Source organism: Rhinopithecus roxellana, chromosome 7, assembly GCF_007565055.1.
Source record: "Rhinopithecus roxellana isolate Shanxi Qingling chromosome 7, ASM756505v1, whole genome shotgun sequence".
Classification (NCBI taxonomy): domain Eukaryota; kingdom Metazoa; phylum Chordata; class Mammalia; order Primates; family Cercopithecidae; genus Rhinopithecus; species Rhinopithecus roxellana.
In genome coordinates, this window is record NC_044555.1 from 32,212,512 (window position 1) to 32,231,322 (window position 18,811).

An 18,811-nucleotide genomic window follows, 5' to 3' on the forward strand; every position below is an offset into this window, starting at 1 on the left:
CTTCTTTCTGTTTCTCAGACTATACTTTCAATTGGTCTGTCTTCAAATTTGCTGATTATTTATTTTGTCTTCTCAAATCTACAATTTATCTCATCAAATGAATTTTTTATTTCAGTGATTGTACTTTTCAACTCCAGAATTTCTATTTGCTTTCTTTTTACAATTTCTGTCTTTTTATTAATATTTGCTACTTTGGTGTGATATTTTTGTACTTTCTGCTAGTTCTTTAGACATGACTTCCTTTAGTTCTTTGAACATATTAGAATAGCTGATGTAGAGCTTTGTCTAGTGAGTGAAATATCTGGGCTTTCTCAAGGATGACTTCTATTGATTGCTTTCTTCCTGTGTGTGTGTCATATTTTCTTCCTTCCTTGCATGCCTCATATTGTTTGTGGTTGAAATCTGGATTTTGAAGGAACATAATGTGGCAACTCTGAAAATTAGATTCTTTTTCCTCCCTGGGGTTTGTTGTTGATTCTATTTATAGATTTTTTCGATTGTTTAGTGATTTTTCTGAACTCTTCCGTAAAGTCTTTATCTTTGTCATGTGTGGTCACTGGTGTCTCCACTTGGTTAATTTAGTAGTCAACTAATGAATGGACAAAAATGTTCAGCCAAGCACAGTGACTCATGCCTGTAATCCTAGCACTTTGGGAGGCCGAGGGAGGCAGATAACCTGAGGCCAGGAGTTTAAGACCAGCCTGGCCAACATGGTGAAACCCTGTCTCTACTAAAATACAAAAATTAGCCAGGCACAATGGTGGGTGCCTGTAATCCCAGCTACTTGGGAGGCTGAGACAGGAGAATCACTTGAACCTGGGAGACAGTGGTTGCAGTGAAGTGAGATCCCACCACTACACTCCAGCCTGGGTGGCTATGCGAGACTCCATCTCAGAAAAAAAAAAATTATTAAATATTTGGGACCAATAAATCTCTTCTAGTCTTTGCTGAGAAGCTCTGCTTATGTGTTTGGATATACCTTCAACACTCAGCTAGGCAGTTTACAGTTCTGCATTAGCCTTTACTTTTGGCTTGTGCAGAGCCTCAAGGTCAGCCAACAGTGAAAGTTTAGGGCTTTATTAGAACTTTCTTGAGGATATGCATAGCCCTGGGCATGCAAATAGCCTTAGGCATATGCCTAGCCTTCTGGATATTCAAAAATATATCACCTTTTTGAAAGCCTCTATGAAATCACACTCGTCAGCTGCTTCTTTCCAGCTTTCTTATTAGTCTATTTTTGCTTCCACTGTTATGTACTGCCTCAAGCAGCCAAGAAGTTAAGCAATTGCCTGTAATTTCTTTTTGATAAATATCCCCAGAGATAAGGCTATTCACTCTGGGGAATCTGTGAATCAGGTAAGATACAGACAGCTTGCAAGTATGGCCTTCCAGGAATCCAAGAGGCAGGCCACAAATGGAAAATTCTTGGCTGAGACTTTGAATGAGCTTTATCCCTGTTCTCCTCTCTTCAGTAGCTGCCATTTTTCCCCATCAATGGAGAACGTTATTTTTCCATACTGCAAATCTTGAAAGCAGAGAATGAAACCAGGAAAAGTTTAAATTCCCTAAAGTTCACTATGTCTTTTACCAAGACCCAACCATTTTTCTTGAATAAACATTCCCCAGGTTGCTGAAAGTTTTTGGTTAATTTCTGGAGTCCTGAAAAAGCAGATTATGATCATTTTTGCCAGTTTTCTCATTGTTTTTATGGAAGAGAGAGTTTTTGGAAGCCCTACATTACCATTTTAGCTCTATAACTGTAAATTTATATAATATTCTTAATGTTGGACTTCTTCAAAAGTATCTATTATTTGTTAAACCCGAGCAACGATAAAGTTATTTCTTCTTCATCCTCCTTTTCTTGCTTTGCCTCTACTACTCAATTTTAGTTAATTATATTACTTAGGTTTGCCATTTATAGTTAATTATGCTTATGCTTTTATGACTTCATTTGCAACTTTAAATTATCTCCTTGGACTCCCATCAATTACAAACAAAGCAATTAGATATGTGCAATAGTTTCTACCTTTTTTTTCCCCCGTCTCAATCAATTTTGTGTAGTTATTTTAATTTGAGCTTCCTCAGAGGCAGACCATGAGACAATAATTCAAGTGTAATTGCTTTATTTGTGAAGGTCCAAAAATACCAGTAGGAAGGTAAAGAAATACGCAGAAAGAAAGATAAAGCAATCTATAAAAGAAATATTAAACCAGCTATCTCTGTGAGTGACTGAATCTTAATCTTGTGATAAAATTCTGGGAAAGACTGTAACACACAGGCCTTAGAGGTATCTTTCCAAGTGAGATAGCCAGGTGGGAGGAGGTCCCCAGAAAACTCTAACTGGCTTGCACACTAGGGTGGAGCCTTTGGAAGTTTGTGCCATTTGCAGCGAGGAGGAGCCTGGTACCTCCTCTTCCTGTGTGGAACCTGGGATACAAGCTGTAGGCAGGAAGTGCTCTAGCAGGAACTCTGGCCTTTCAGAGTCCCTGTTCCCCCTTTTTTTCCTTTACATCCAATAAAACCCTGTCTTACTCATCATTCAAATTGTCTGTGAGCCTGAATTTTCATGACCATGGGACAAAGAACTCTGTCATTAGCTGAACTAAGGACAAGTCCTACAACACAAGGATCAAGGAATCTAGCATATTTATTCATCAACTCCAATCAATCATTTGTTGAGAGTTTCTCTTTGGGGGGATTTTAATTTCTTTAGTTTTTTTATTATTATATTTTAAGTTCTAGGGTACATGTGCATAACGTGCAGGTTTCTTACATATGTATACTTGTGCCATGTTGGTGTGCTGCACCCATCAACTCGTCAGCACCCATCAATTCGTCATTTATATAAGGTATAACTCCCAATGCAATCCTTCCCCCCTCCCCCCTCCCCATGATAGGCCCCAGTGTGTGATGTTCCCCTTCCCGTGTCCAGGTGATCTCATTGTTCAGTTCCCACCTATGAGTGAGAACATGCGGTGTTTGGTTTTCTGTTCTTGTGATAGTTTGCTAAGAATGATGGCTTCCAGCTGCATCCATGTCCCTACAAAGGATGCAAACTCATCCTTTTTTATGGCTGCATAGTATTCCATGGTGTATATGTGCCACATTTTCTTAATCCAGTCTGTCACAGATGGACATTTGGGTTGATTCCAAGTCTTTGCTATTGTGAATAGTGCCGCAATAAACATACATGTGCATGTGTCTTTATAGCAGCATGATTTATAATCCTTTGGGTATATACCCAGTAGTGGGATGGCTGGGTCATATGGTACATCTAGTTCTAGATCCTTGAGGAATTGCCATACTGTTTTCCATAATGGTTGAACTAGTTTACAATCCCACCAACAGTGTAAAAGTGTTCCTGTTTCTCCACATCCTCTCCAGCACCTGTTGTTGCCTGACTTTTTAATGATTGCCATTCTTACTGGTGTGAGATGGTATCTCATTGTGGTTTTGATTTGCATCTCTCTGATGGCGAGTGATGATGAGCATTTTTTCATGTGTCTGTTGGCTGTATGAATGTCTTCTTTTGCGAAATGTCTGTTCATATCCTTTGCCCACTTTTTGATGGGGTTGTTTGTTTTTTTCTTGTAAAGTTGTTTGAGTTCTTTGTAGGTTCTGGATATCAGCCCTTTGTCAGATGAGTAGATTGCAAAAATTTTCACCCATTCTGTAGGTTGCCTGTTCACGCTGACGGTAGTTTCTTTTGCTGTGTAGAAGCTCTTTAGTTTAATTAGATCCCATTTGTCAATTTTGGCTTTTGCTGCCGTTGCTTTTGGTGTTTTAGACATGAAGTCCTTGCCCATGCCTATGTCCTGAATGGTACTACCTAGGTTTTCTTCGAGGGTTTTTATGGTATTAGGTCTAACATTTAAGTCTCTAATCCAACTTGAATTAATTTTCATATAAGGAGTAAGGAAAGGATCCAGTTTCAGCTTTCTACTTATGGCTAGCCAATTTTCCCAGCACCATTTATTACATAGAGAATCCTTTCCCCATTTCTTGTTTCTCTCAGGTTTGTCAAAGATCAGATAGCTGTAGTTGTGTGGTATTATTTCTGAGGACTCTGTTCTGTTCCATTGGTCTATATGTCTATTTTGGTACCAGTACCATGCTGTTTTGGTTACTGTAGCCTTGTAGTATAGTTTGAAGTCAGGTAGCGTGATGCCTCCAGCTTTGTTCTTTTGACTTAGGATTGTCTTGGCAATGTGGGCTCTTTTTTGGTTTCATGTGAAATTTAAAGCAGTTTTTTCCAATTCTGTGAAGAAACTCATTGGTAGCCTGATGGGGATGGCATTGAATCCATAAATGACCTTGGGCAGTATGGCCATTTTCACGATATTGATTCTTCCTATCCATGAGCATGGCATGTTCTTCCATTTGTTTGTGTCCTCTTTGATTTCACTGAGCAGTGGTTTGTAGTTCTCCTTGAAGAGGTCCTTTACATCCCTTGTAAGTCGGATTCCTAGGTATTTTATTCTCTTTGAAGCAATTGTAAATGGAAGTTCATTCATGATTTGGCTCTCTGTTTGTCTGTTACTGGTGTATAAGAATGCTTGTAATTTTTGCACATTAATTTTGCATCCTGAGACTTTGCTGAAGTTGCTTATCAGCTTAAGGAGATTTTGGGCTGAGACAATGGGGTTTTCTAAATATACAATCATGTCATCTCCAAACAGGGACAATTTGACTTCTTCTTTTCCTAACTGAATACCCTTGATTTCTTTCTCTTGCCTGATTGCCCTAGCCAGAACTTCCAACACTATGTTGAATAGGATGGTGAGAGAGGGCATCCCTGTCTTGTGCTGGTTTTCAAAGGGAATTTTTCCAGTTTTTGCCCATTCAGTATGATATTGGCTGTGGGTTTGTCATAAATAGCTCTTATTATTTTGAGGTACGTTCCATCAATACCGAATTTATTCAGCTTTTTTAGCATGAAGGGCTGTTGAATTTTGTCAAAAGCCTTTTCTGCATCTATTGAGATAATCATGTGGTTCTTGTCTTTGGTTCTGTTTATGTGCTGGATTACGTTTATTGATTTCCGAATGTTGAACCAGCCTTGCATCCCAGAGATGAAGCCCACTTGATCATGGTGGATAAGCTTTTTGATGTGCTGCTGAATCCGATTTGCCAGTATTTTATTGAGGATTTTTGCATCGATGTTCATCAGGGATATTGGTCTAAAATTCTCTTTTTTTGTTGTGTCTCTGCCAGGCTTTAGTATCAGGATGATGTTGGCCTCATAAAATGAGTTAGGGAGGATTCCCTCTTTTTCTATTGATTGAAATAGATTCAGAAGGAATGGTACCAGCTCCTCCTTGTACCTCTGGTAGAATTCAGCTGTGAATCCATCTGGTCCTGGACTTTTTTTGGTGGGTAGGCTATTAATTATTGCCTCAATTTCAGAGCCTGCTATTGGTCTATTTAGGGATTCAACTTCTTCCTGGTTTAGTCTTGGAAGAGTGTAAGTGTCCAGGAAATTATCCATTTCTTCTAGATTTTCTAGTTTATTTGCGTAGAGGTGTTTATAGTATTCTCTGATGGTAGTTTGTATTTCTTTGGGGTCGGTGGTGATATCCCCTTTATCATTTTTTATTGCGTCTATTTGATTCTTCTCTCTTTTCTTCTTTATTAGTCTTGCTAGCGGTCTGTCAATTTTGTTGATCTTTTCAAAAAAACCAACTCCTGGATTCATTGATTTTTTGGAGGGTTTTTTGTGTCTCTATCTCCTTCAGTTCTGCTCTGATCTTAGTCATTTCTTGCCTTCTGCTAGCTTTTGAATGTGTTTGCTCTTGCCTCTCTAGTTCTTTTAATTGTGATGTTAGAGTGTCAATTTTAGATCTTTCCAGCTTTCTCTTGTGGGCATTTAGTGCTATAAATTTCCCTCTACACACTGCTTTAAATGTGCCCCAGAGATTCTGGTATGTTGTATCTTTGTTCTCATTGGTTTCAAAGAACATCTTTATTTCTGCCTTCATTTCGTTATGTAGCCAGTAGTCATTCAGGAGCAGGTTGTTCAGTTTCCATGTAGTTGAGCAGTTTTGATTGAGTTTCTTAGTCCTGAGTTCTAGTTTGATTGCACTGTGGTCTGAGAGACAGTTTGTTATCATTTCTGTTCTTGTACATTTGCTGAGGAGTGCTTTACTTCCAATTATGTGGTCGATTTTGGAATAAGTGTGATGTGGTGCTGAGAAGAATGTATATTCTGTTGATTTGGGGTGGAGAGTTCTATAGATGTCTATTAGGTCCGCTTGGTGCAGAGATGAGTTCAATTCCTGGATATCCTTGTTAACTTTCTGTCTCGTTGATCTGTCTAATGTTGACAGTGGAGTGTTGAAGTCTCCCATTATTATTGTATGGGAGTCTAAGTCTCTTTGTAAGTCTCTAAGGACTTGCTTTATGAATCTGGGTGCTCCTGTATTGGGTGCATATACATTTAGGAGAGTTAGCTCTTCCTGTTGAATTGATCCCTTTACCATTATGTAATGGCCTTCTTTGTCTCTTTTGATCTTTGATGGTTTAAAGTCTGTTTTATCAGAGACTAGGATTGCAACCCCTGCTTTTTTTTGTTCTCCATTTGCTTGGTAGATCTTCCTCCATCCCTTTATTTTGAGCCTATGTATGTCTCTGCATGTGAGATGGGTCTCCTGAATACAGCAGACTGATGGGTCTTGACTCTTTATCCAGTTTGCCAGTCTGTGTCTTTTAATTGGACCATTTAGTCCATTTACATTTAAGGTTAATATTGCTACGTGTGAACTTGAACCTGCCATTATGATATTAACTGGTTATTTTGCTCATTAGTTGATGCAGTTTCTTCCTAGCCTCGTTGGTCTTTACATTTTGGCATGTTTTTGCAATGGCTGGTACCGGTTGTTCCTTTCCATGTTTAGGGCTTCCTTCAGGGTCTCTTATAAGGCAGGCCTGGTGGTGACAAAATCTCTAAGCATTTGCTTATCTGTAAAGGATTTTATTTCTCCTTCACTTATGAAACTTAGTTTGGCTGGATATGAAATTCTGGGTTTAAAATTCTTTTCTTTAAGAATGTTGAATATTGGCCCCCACTCTCTTCTGGCTTGTAGAGTTTCTGCCGAGAGATCTGCTGTTAGTCTGATGGGCTTCCCTTTGTGGGTAAGCCGACCTTTCTCTCTGGCTGCCCTTAAGATTTTTTCCTTCATTTCAACTTTGGTGAATCTGGCAATTATGTGTCTTGGAGTTGCTCTTCTCGAGGAGTATCTTTGTGGCGTTCTTTGTATTTTCCTGAATTTTAATTTCTTTACACTTCTTGAATACTGCCCTTAGGAAAAAGATGCCTATATTGGTAGATGGAAATCAGCTATAATGAATTGAAATTGGAAGGCTGTATTGATACAAACGGGACACTGACAGTCTTCTATGTGTGTGATTTCCCCATTCTTATTATACATGACTTTTACATTCTATTTTTTACTTCATTCCCCATATGAGTTTTAGTCGTGATTCTACTATTAAATATATTTAAAATTTACTGTGACTTCTTTCTCTAGGATTTCCTTAGTTATTTTTTGTCTTAAGATTGTCCTCCAGTAGTTTTCTCAGTAAGTATTCATGGCAAAGATGTTCTCTGAGTTCTTGCATGATAAAAACTCTTTGTCTTTTTCTTTTTATACTTCAAACACAATTTGGTTGGATAGAATATTCTTAGCTCGTGTTTTTGCCAAGGTGCTGCAGGAAGTGAGCATCAGTAATGGTTTCCTGCATCTCTTGACTACTATACTATACTATACTATACTATACTATACTATACTAGACAGAATGATGCCTCCTAAAAATTCATGTTCACCCAATCCTCAGAATGTGGTCTTATTCAGAAATAGAGACTTTGCAGATGTAATTATGCTAAGATGAGCTCATATTGGATTAAAGTGGGCCTTACCCCAGTTACTGATGTTAAGATGAGAAAAATGAGACATACACAGAGGGAAGATAATGTAAAGAGATACGAGGGAGAATACCATGTGAAAATGGAGACAGAGACTGGAGTTGTATGTACAAGCCAAGGGACATCAAGAATTGTAGGCAACCACCAGCAGCTAGGAGAGACTCACTGAACAGATTTTCCCACAGAATCTCCAGTAGGAACCAATCCTGCTAATACCTCGACTTAAGACTTCTAGCTTCCAAAATTTTGAGAGAATACATTTCTGTTGTTTTAACCCCCAAGTCTGTGATACTTCATTATACGAGACTTAGGAAATTATTACAACTATTAAATATAACTTCCTGATTCCTTGAATGCCAGTAGCAACTTTGCCTCACTGATTCCAAATAAGGCTTTAAAATTAATTTCTTCATTTACAATTACTTTATCTTCTGTAAGTGTGCATGCAGAGTTTATACCGTGTATTGTATAAGCCTAAGATTCTAGTTTCTCTTGGGTAACTCTTTATTCACAGCCCCAGGTAGATGGCTAGCTTTCTTGCAACTTTCCAAGGCTGAGGGGTAGAAAGCAGAGCTTACACACACATGCACACACAAACCTAGTACAATATTCTCTCCAATTTGTGGGGTGAGTTTTCAATTGTGTTACCACTCCTGCAGCTAAACTTTCAGCAGCTCTTAAGAACACAAATAATAAAATTAATAAATATGGAAAAGAAGAGGAAAGAAAAAACACAAAGGAAAAAGTCTAGGAAAACATTAATAACAGAAGTATACATTATTAATCAGAAGTGAAAAAGAATTAAAATAGATAGCTCTTTAAATTGAGAGATTATTCCAATAAAGATTAATATTGACTACTAAAAAAGTGGAAAAGGAAGACATTTAAAATAAAAGCTTAGAACTAGTCAGATTAAAAGTTTAAAACTGGAGAAGATAAAGAAGAGTCAAAAAATAAAAATATAAGAGGCAAAGATATATAATTAGGATAAATGGTTAAAACTAATAAAACTAGGCCGGACGCGGTGGCTCAAGCCTGTAATCCCAGCACTTTGGGAGGCCGAGACGGGCGGATCACGAGGTCAGGAGATCGAAACCATCCTGGCTAACACGGTGAAACCCCGTCTCTACTAAAAATACAAAAACTAGCCGGGCGAGGTGGCGGGCGCCTGTAGTCCCAGCTACTCGGGAGGCTGAGGCAGGAGAATGGCGTAAACCCGGGAGGCGGAGCTTGCAGTGAGCTGAGATCTGGCCACTGCACTCCAGCCTGGGCAACAGAGCGAGACTCCGTCTCAAAAAAAAACAAAAACAAAAACAAAAAAAACAAAAAAAACCCAAAAAAACAAAAAAAAACCTAATAAAACTAAATAAAATATTCATATGTTATGAGAGAGGGACTTCTGGATCAGGTAAGTGAGGACTTCTGCAAAACTATTCCTGCATAAAAGTAACTAAAATATTGGCAAAATTTATTAAAATAAATATTTTCACAACTCTGGAAATTAACCAAATGCTTGCAACAATTTGAGAAGCATTAATTCAAGAAAAAATTTGCTGGACCTTGATAAGCACGACAGTCTTTTTTTTGTTTTGTTTTGTTTTTTGGTGTAACTTAACATCTTTTTTTTTTTTTTTTTTTTTAATTATACTTTAAGTTCTAGGGTACATGTGCATAACGTGCAGGTTTGTTACATATGTATATTTGTGCCATGTTGGTGTGCTGCACCCATCAACTCGTCAGCACCCATCAATTCATCATTTATATCATGTATAACTCCCCAATGCAATCCCTCCCCCCTCCCCCCTCCCCATGATAGGCCCCAGTGTGTGATGTTCCCCTTCCTGAGTCCAAGTGATCTCATTGTTCAGTTCCCACCTATGAGTGAGAACATGCGGTGTTTGGTTTTCTCTTCTTGTGACAGTTTGCTAAGAATGATGGTTTCCAGCTGCATCCATGTCCCTACAAAGGATGCAAACTCATCCTTTTTTATGGCTGCATAGTATTCCGTGGTGTATATGTGCCACATTTTCTTAATCCAGTCTGTCACAGATGGACATTTGGGTTGATTCCAAGTCTTTGCTATTGTGAATAGTGCCACAATAAACATACGTGTGCATGTGTCTTTGTAGTAGAATAATTTATAATCCTTTGGGTATATACCCAGTAGTGGGATGGCTGGGTCATATGGTACATCTAGTTCTAGATCCTTGAGGAATTGCCATACTGTTTTCCATAATGGTTGAACTAGTTTACAATCCCACCAACAGTGTAAAAGTGTTCCTATTTCTCCACATCCTCTCCAACAACTGTTGTTTCCTGACTTTTTAATGATTGCCATTCTAACTGGTGTGAGATGGTATCTCATTGTGGTTTTGATTTGCATTTCTCTGATGGCGAGTGATGATGAGCATTTTTTCATGTGTCTGTTGGCTGTATGAATGTCTTCTTTTGCGAAATGTCTGTTCATATCCTTTGCCCACTTTTTGATGGGGTTGTTTGTTTTTTTCTTGTATATTTGTTTGAGTTCTTTGTAGATTCTGGATATTAGCCCTTTGTCAGATGAGTAGATTGCAAAAATTTTCTCCTATTCTGTAGGTGGCCTGTTCACTTTGGTGGTAGTTTCTTTTGCTGTGCAGAAGCTCTTTAGTTTAATTAGATCCCATTTGTCAATTTTGGCTTTTGCTGCCGTTGCTTTTGGTGTTTTAGACATGAAGTCCTTGCCCATGCCTATGTCCTGAATGGTACTACCTAGGTTTTCTTCTAGGGTTTATGGTATTAGGTCTAACATTTAAGTCTCTAATCCATCTTGAATTAATCTTCATCTAAGGAGTAAGGAAAGGATCCAGTTTCAGCTTTCTACTTATGGCTAGCCAATTTTCCCAGCACTATTTATTAAATAGGGAATCCTTTCCCCATTTCTTGTTTTTCTCAGGTTTGTCAAAGATCAGATGGCTGTAGATGTGTGGTATTATTTCTGAGGACTCTGTTCTGTTCCATTGGTCTATATGTCTGTTTTGGTACCAGTACCATGCTGTTTTGGTTACTGTGGCCTTGTAGTATAGTTTGAAGTCAGGTAGCGTGACGCCTCCAGCTTTGTCCTTTTGACTTAGGATTGTCTTGGCAATGCGGGCTCTCTTTTGGTTCCATATGAACTTTAAAGCAGTTTTTTCCAATTCTGTGAAGAAACTCATTGGTAGCTTGATGGGGATGGCATTGAATCTATAAATAACCTTGGGCAGTATGGCCATTTTCACGATATTGATTCTTCCTATCCATGAGCATGGTATGTTCTTCCATTTGTTTGTGTCCTCTTTGATTTCACTGAGCAGTGATTTGTAGTTCTCCTTGAAGAGGTCCTTTACATCCCTTGTAAGTTGGATTCCTAGGTATTTTATTCTCTTTGAAGCAATTGAAGCATGACAGTCTTTGCTGCATTTTAGTTTTCCATCCCCATCTCCTCAGTTCCACATAGTCATGAGATTGCGTAGCCTCACAACTATGGCAGCTGAGAAAACCAGCAGCCTTACTAGGGGGATTAAACTGAATTTCGAGTTCTTAAATGTCCTGTTCTCAGAACATCCAAACTATGTGACCCATTTTGCAGGTCTACCTAGAAAAGCTTAACAAAACAGCACTATAAACCAAGTAAATCTAACATTTTCTGTTCACTCTGAAACAGCAGAAAATACATTCTTCTAAGCCACACATGGAATGCTCTCCAGAATAGACTATACGTTAACCTATAAAAGAAGCCTCAATAAATTTACAAGAATTGAAATCATATAAGTTATGTTCTACAACCACAATAAATTAAATTATAAATCAATAATAGTAAGAAAATTTGAAAACCAACAAATATGTGGAAATTAAACAACATATTCCTAAATAATGAATGAAATGAAAAATAAATTATGAGTATAATTCTATAATAATTTGAGATGAACAAAAATGTAAAGCCAACATACCTAAATATCAAAGCAGTGCTTGGGGGGAAATATATATCCGTAAATGCCTGTACTAAAAAAGATCTCAAATCATAACCTAACCTTCTGTTTTAAGAAATTCCAATGAGAGGAGGAAAAAGCCAAAAGCAAGGATAAAAATAATAATGATTAAAACAATTATGATTGGAATAAAAAATAGAAAACCAATAAAGAAAATCAACAAACCTCAAAGCTGGGTTTTTCTTTCAAAAGATCAACAAAATTTACAAGCCTTTAGCTAGACTGACTAAGAAAAAAATAGAACTCAAATTACTAAAATGAAGGAAGAAAGATGATAAATCATTATTGGCCTAATAGAAATAAAAATGATCATAAAGGAGTACTATGAGCAACTATATGACAACAAATTCAATACTTAGATATAATGGACAATTTCGAGAAAGACACAAATTACTGAAACTGACTTAACAAGAAACAGAAAATGTGAATAGACCTATAACAACTAAAGAAATTGAATCAGTAATTTTTAAAACTTCTCACAAGGAAAAGTCCAGTTTCAAATAGGTTTAGTGATGAACTCTCCAAAATATTTAAAGAATAATCAACACCATTTTTTCACAAACTCTTCCACAAAAATGGAAGAAAAGAGAACACTTCTCAAATCTTTATATGAGGCCACAATTACCTGACACTAAATCCAGGCAGACATCAAAAATAAATATATAAATAAATAAAAGAGAGAGAAAAATCTACAAATAAAAACATCACCCCCAAAAAAGGAAACTAAAAATCAGTATCTCTTAGGAATGAGGGCACAGAAATTCTTAACAAAATATTAGAAAATAAAATCCAGTAACATATAAAAGGAACTTACAACATGACCAATTGGCTTTATTCCAGGAATGCATGGTTGGTTTAACATATACAAATTAAACAATGTAATACATGATATTAGTAGAACAAAACACACACACACACACACACACACACACACACACACACACACACAGCATTATAATCTCAGTAAATGCAAAAACAAAAAAAAAGCATTTGAAAAAAACCCAGCATACTTTCATAATGAAAGCACTCCTCAAAATAAGAATGGAAAGGAACTTCCTCACCCTGTCACAGATTATCTATGAAAAACTCAAAGCTGACATCATACTTAATGGTGAGAAACTAAAAGCTTTGCCTCTAATATCAGGACTAAGACAAAGATGTATATGCTTGTTATTTCTATTCAACATTGTACTGAAAGATCATGACAGATCAGTGAGAAAAAAATAAAAGACAACAAAATTTGAAAGAAAGAAACAAAATTATCTTTATCCACAGATGACATGATCTCATGTAAATGAAATCCTTACAAAAATCTACTATAACTAACAAAAGAATTCAGCAAAGTTGCAAGACATAAGACCAACAGACAAAAATCAATTGTATTGCTATACACTGGAAATGAACAACCTCAAAAGGAAATTGAGAAAACAATTAATTTATAATAATGAATAAATACTTAGGAATAAATTGAACCAAGCAGTTGCAAGACATCTGTGATAAAAACTACAACACATTGCTGTAAGAAGTGAAAGAGGCCTAAATAAATAGAAAGACATGCTATATTCATGGATTAGAAAACTTAATATTGTTAAGATGGCAATACCACCCAAAGCAATCTACAGATTCAGTGCAATCCTTATCAAACTCCTGATAGCTTTTTTTTTGAAAAATGGAAAAGCTAATCCTAAAATTCATATGAAATTGTAAGTAACCCCAAATAGCCAAAATGATTGTGAAAAAGAAAAAAAGGTTGAAGGATTCACACTTATCAATTTCAAAACTTACTGCAAAACTACAGTAATTAAAACAGTATGATACCAATACAAAAATAGGCATATTGATCAATTGAATAGAATTGAGAGTTCAGAAATGAACTTATACATTTGTGTTCAGTTGATTCTCAACAAGGGTGCCAAAATCATTCAATGGGGAAAGAATAGTATCTTCAACAAATGGTGGTGGGATAATTGGATAGTTACATACAAAAGAATGGAGTTGGATTCTTACCTCACACCATAAACAAAAATTAACTAAAAATGGATCATAGACCTAGATATAAGAGCTAAAACTGTGCAATTCTTGATAGAAAACATGGGAGAAAATCTTCATTCCCTTGAGTTAGGCAATGTTTTCTTAGATATAACACCAGAAATAACAACAAAAAGAAACTATAAAGAAATTTGACTTCACGAAAATTAAAACATTTTGTGCTCCCAATGATATCAAGAAAGTAAAAAGATCATGTAAAAATTGAAAAAAATTGTCAAGCATCACTTAACAACAGGGATACATTCTGAGAAAAGCATCATTAAGGAATTTTGTCATTAAGTAAACATCACAGATCGTACTTATACAAACCTAGATGGTATAGCCTACTACATAGCTGGACTATATGGTATAGCCTATTGCTTCTGGGCTACAAACTTGTATGCCATGTTAATATACTGAATATTGTAGGTAACTGTAACCCAATGGTAAGTATTTGTGTATGTAAACATATCTAAACATAGAAAAGGTACAGTAAATGTGCTATAAATGATAAAAAATGATACACCTGTATAATGCACTTACTATGAATACAGTTTACAGAACTGGAAGTTGCTCTGCATGAGTCAATCAGTGAGTGGTGAGTGAATGTGAAGGCCTAGGACATTACTGCACACTACTCTGGAATTTATAAACACTGTGCACTTAGACTACAGTAAATTTATAAAAACATATTATTCTTTCTTAAATAATAAATTAACCTTAGCTTACTGTAACTTTTTACTTTATAAACTTCTAAGTTTTAATGTTTTGACTCTTTTGTAATAACACACAGCCTAAAACACAAATGCATTGCATATCTGTACAAAGATTTTTTTCTTTTTATCCTTATTCTATAAGTTTTTTTCTAATTTTTAAATTTATTTATGTATTACTTTTAAAACTTTTTTGTTAAAATCTAAGACGCAAACACACACATTAGCCTAGGCCTACACAGGGTCAGGATCATCAATATCACTGTCTTCCACCTCCACATCTTGTTCCACTGGAAGGTCTTCAGGGGCAATAACACACATGGAACTTCCATATCCTATGATAACAACACTTTCTTCTGGAACAACTCCTGAAGGAGCTGCCTGAGCCTGTTTTACAGTGCTGTGATTTGAATATGGTTTGTTTGGCCCCACCAAGTCTCATGTTGAAATGTGATCCCCAGTGTTGGAGGTGGAGCGTGGTGGGAGGTGTGTAGGTCATGGAGGCAGATTCCTCATGAATGGTTTGCTGCCCACAGTAATGAGTGAGTTTTCACTCTATTAGTTCCCTTGAGAGCTGATTGTTCAGAAAGAGAATGACACCTTCCCCCTCTCTTGCTTCCTCTTACCATGTGATCTCTGTATGTAAGTTCCCCTTACCCTTCTGCCATGAGTGGTAACCGTCTAAGGCCTTCACCAGATGCAGATGCTAGTGCCAGGCTTCTTGTACAGCCTGAAAAACTGTGATGTAAATAAACCTTTTTTTCTTTATAAATTACCCAGCCTCAGGTATTCCTTTATAGCAACAAGAATGGACTAAGACATACAGTTAACATTTTCTTTTTAAGTAGAAGGAGGATACTCTAAAATAACAATAAAAAGTATAGTATGGTGAATATATAAATCAATAATATAGTTGTTTATTATCACTATTAAGAATTATGTACTGCAGAAAATTGTATGTGCTAGATTTTTACATGACTGGCAGTGCAGTAGGTTTGTTTACACCAGTATCATCGCAAACATGTGAAGTAATGCATTGTGCTAAGATATTATGATGGTTATGATGTTATGATGGCTATGACATCACTAAGCAATAGGAGTTTTTAAGCTCTTTTACAATCTTATGGGACCACTGTCATATACATGGTCTGCTATTGACTAAAATATTGTTATGTGGCACATGACTGTATTTGCTAATCTGATAAGAGGTTTGTACTGAGGATATATATAAAGAAGCCCTACAACTTTATAATAAAAAGTAAATAACCCACTCAAAAATGATCCAAGGACTTAAATAAACATTTCTCCAAATAATATATAGAAATGGACAATAAATGGACACATGAAAAGACACTCAATATAACTAGTCATTAGTGAAATACAAATCAAAACCACAATAAGATACAATTTGATGCACTAGTAGAATTAAACTAAAAAGCACAATTAATACAATGTATTGGTAATGATATCGATAAATTGGAACCTTCATACGTTGTTGGTGGGAATGTGAACTGGTATAGATGTTTTGAAAAAGTTTAACATTCTTTAAAATATTAAACACAGAGTAACCATATGATCCAGCAATTCCACTCCTAGGTATTCACCTAAGGGAACTGAAAACATATCCATAAAAAACTGTTCACAAATGTGCATAGCAGCATTGTTCAAAATAGCCCAAAATTGAAAGCAAATGTCCATCAACTGGTGAATGCATAAATAAATATGATACATCCATACAACAGATTGTTTGGCTATGAAAAGGAATAAAGCACTGACTGATACATGCTGCAGCATGAGCAAATCTTGAAAACATTATACTCAATGAAATATCCAGTCAAAAAAGACTGTAGCTTGCGTAATTCTATTTATTCTATTTATATAAAATGTCCAGAATAGACAAATCCATAGAGGGATTATTGGTCACCTAATATTTATGTGGTATGTTTACTGGGGGTAGGGGGGAGGCAGAGATTGGAAATGACTGCTAATTAGTAGGAAGTTTATTTGGGGGGTGATTAAAATGTTCTAAAATTTGATTAGCTGTGATGGTTTCACAACTCTATGAATATACTAAAAGCACTGAATTGTACGCTATAAATGAGTGAATTTTATTGTATATGAATTACATCTCCAAAAAGCTATTAAAATTAGATAGGCTAAAGTGATTAAGGATTAAACCGAAGAATTGAAAACCTAAAAATTTTACATGAAATACACAACCTATGAATAAGATGACTTATGGAAGTATTTTTAAGGGGAAACGAAAGCACAAGATTTAGGAATTATAGAGGAAGTAGAAACAAAGCAATGTCTGTTTCAAAGCAAAGAGCACACTTCCATAGCAAGATTTTTGGTGTCATCTGTTTCCTTAAATATTGGATTATCTGGTGTAGTGGCAAATTTTATCATTGCTATGAGTCAAGGAGAAGTGAGCACCATAACACCTGTCCCCACATTCTTCTCAACTCAGATGCGAAGGCCCTTTTATTTACCATAATGACAGAGCATGTGTTCTCTTAAATCAAACCATTGAATCCCCTGAAGATACTTAAGACTCAGCTACTAACAGTGTTTCTGCAGTCTTACAATTTCTTTTAATACCCCTAGATGAAATTATTTGTACATTTATTTTTTATTCATTCTTTTATTTATATATTTGCTTCTATTCAGTAAAAATAATTGTTTAGTGCTGATTTTATCAAGGCAAATTATCTGTAATGTGGAGTAGCCAGCTAATTAACGTAGCTAAACGTTTACTGTCTTATCACGTTAGACTTAGTTTTTCTCTAAATCATATATTTGCTACATTTTGTTCAGCTTCAAGAAGAATCTCCTTGAGATACGTCAGCAACACAATGATAATTGAACAGTTTTACTTTCTCATTCATCTATTAGCATGACACACCCCCAACCCCACTCCAACTTGGCACCAATACACAGATTTGAAAAATCTCTTTCATTATAGCCCAGTTCCTCTAGTGATTGAACCCTTTGTACAAAACCCAAACATCTCTCAAATTTTTCCTCAGTCTTTCCCTAAATCGAAGTAAGCTCGACCCTGATTTCACTGTCCCTGGTTACTCTACAGCTCATTTGCATGTAGCTGTTTTCATTATAGCATCACTAACATGGGGGACAGAATCATAAGCAGGACAACAAAGCATGGGTTTTGAACAGCCTTAGCATTCACAGAAACTTTTCTGCTGCTTGACTGGGCTCCCACCATGTTCTGGTTTATCTTATCTTTTGATTGTAAGAATGTATATACATAATTGGGTCTTTGTCATATTCCTATAACTCAAGTATTGAAGTTCCCTTCTTATATTTTTCTTTTCTTTTTTTTTTTTATTTGAGATGGAATTTTGTTCTTGTTGCCCAGGCTGGAGTGTGGTGGCGTGATCTCGGCTCACCACAACTTCCACCTCACGGGTTCAAGCGATTCTCCTGCCTCAGCCTCCCCAGTAGCTGGGATTACAGGCTTGTGCCACCACACCTGGCTAATTTTTGTATTTTTAGCAGAGACTGGGTTCCACCATGCTGGTCAGGCTCGTCATGAACTCCTGACCTCAGGTGATCCACCTGCCTCGGCCTCCCAAAGTGCTGGGATTACAGGCGTGAACCACCGTGCGGCCCCCTCTTATATATTTTTGGGTAGGTAAATTAGTATTGACCTAAAAAATATTCCCCTTTATACTCATACTATTGTCTTTTGCTTTTTACAAAACCTCTCATTAAAGAAAAACTGTGATTTTATAATCTTTATAAGTTATAGCTGATCAAATTATTTTTATTACTCTAAAATAATACAGTATCTTCTGCTTTTTATCAAATGTCATGTACTAAATAATCTCAGATAATAACATGGGAGTTTCACAAATTGAACCATAATTATCTAAACTATTCAAATATATATTTTTTAAACAAAAGTGACAATCACTATGCTAAGCAGTAGACCAAGTACAAACAATAGAACATGTTTCCTAAACTCCACTAGCTCATAATCTTTATGAAATAGTGCAGTCAGTCCTCTAGCAACAACATGAACAAAGTAGTCAAGAAGCATGAAGGAAATTGTGCCAAGAAGAGACAAGATATCTTCATGAGGAGGTTCATAATTCATCACTATAGCCCTCTAGTAAATTACA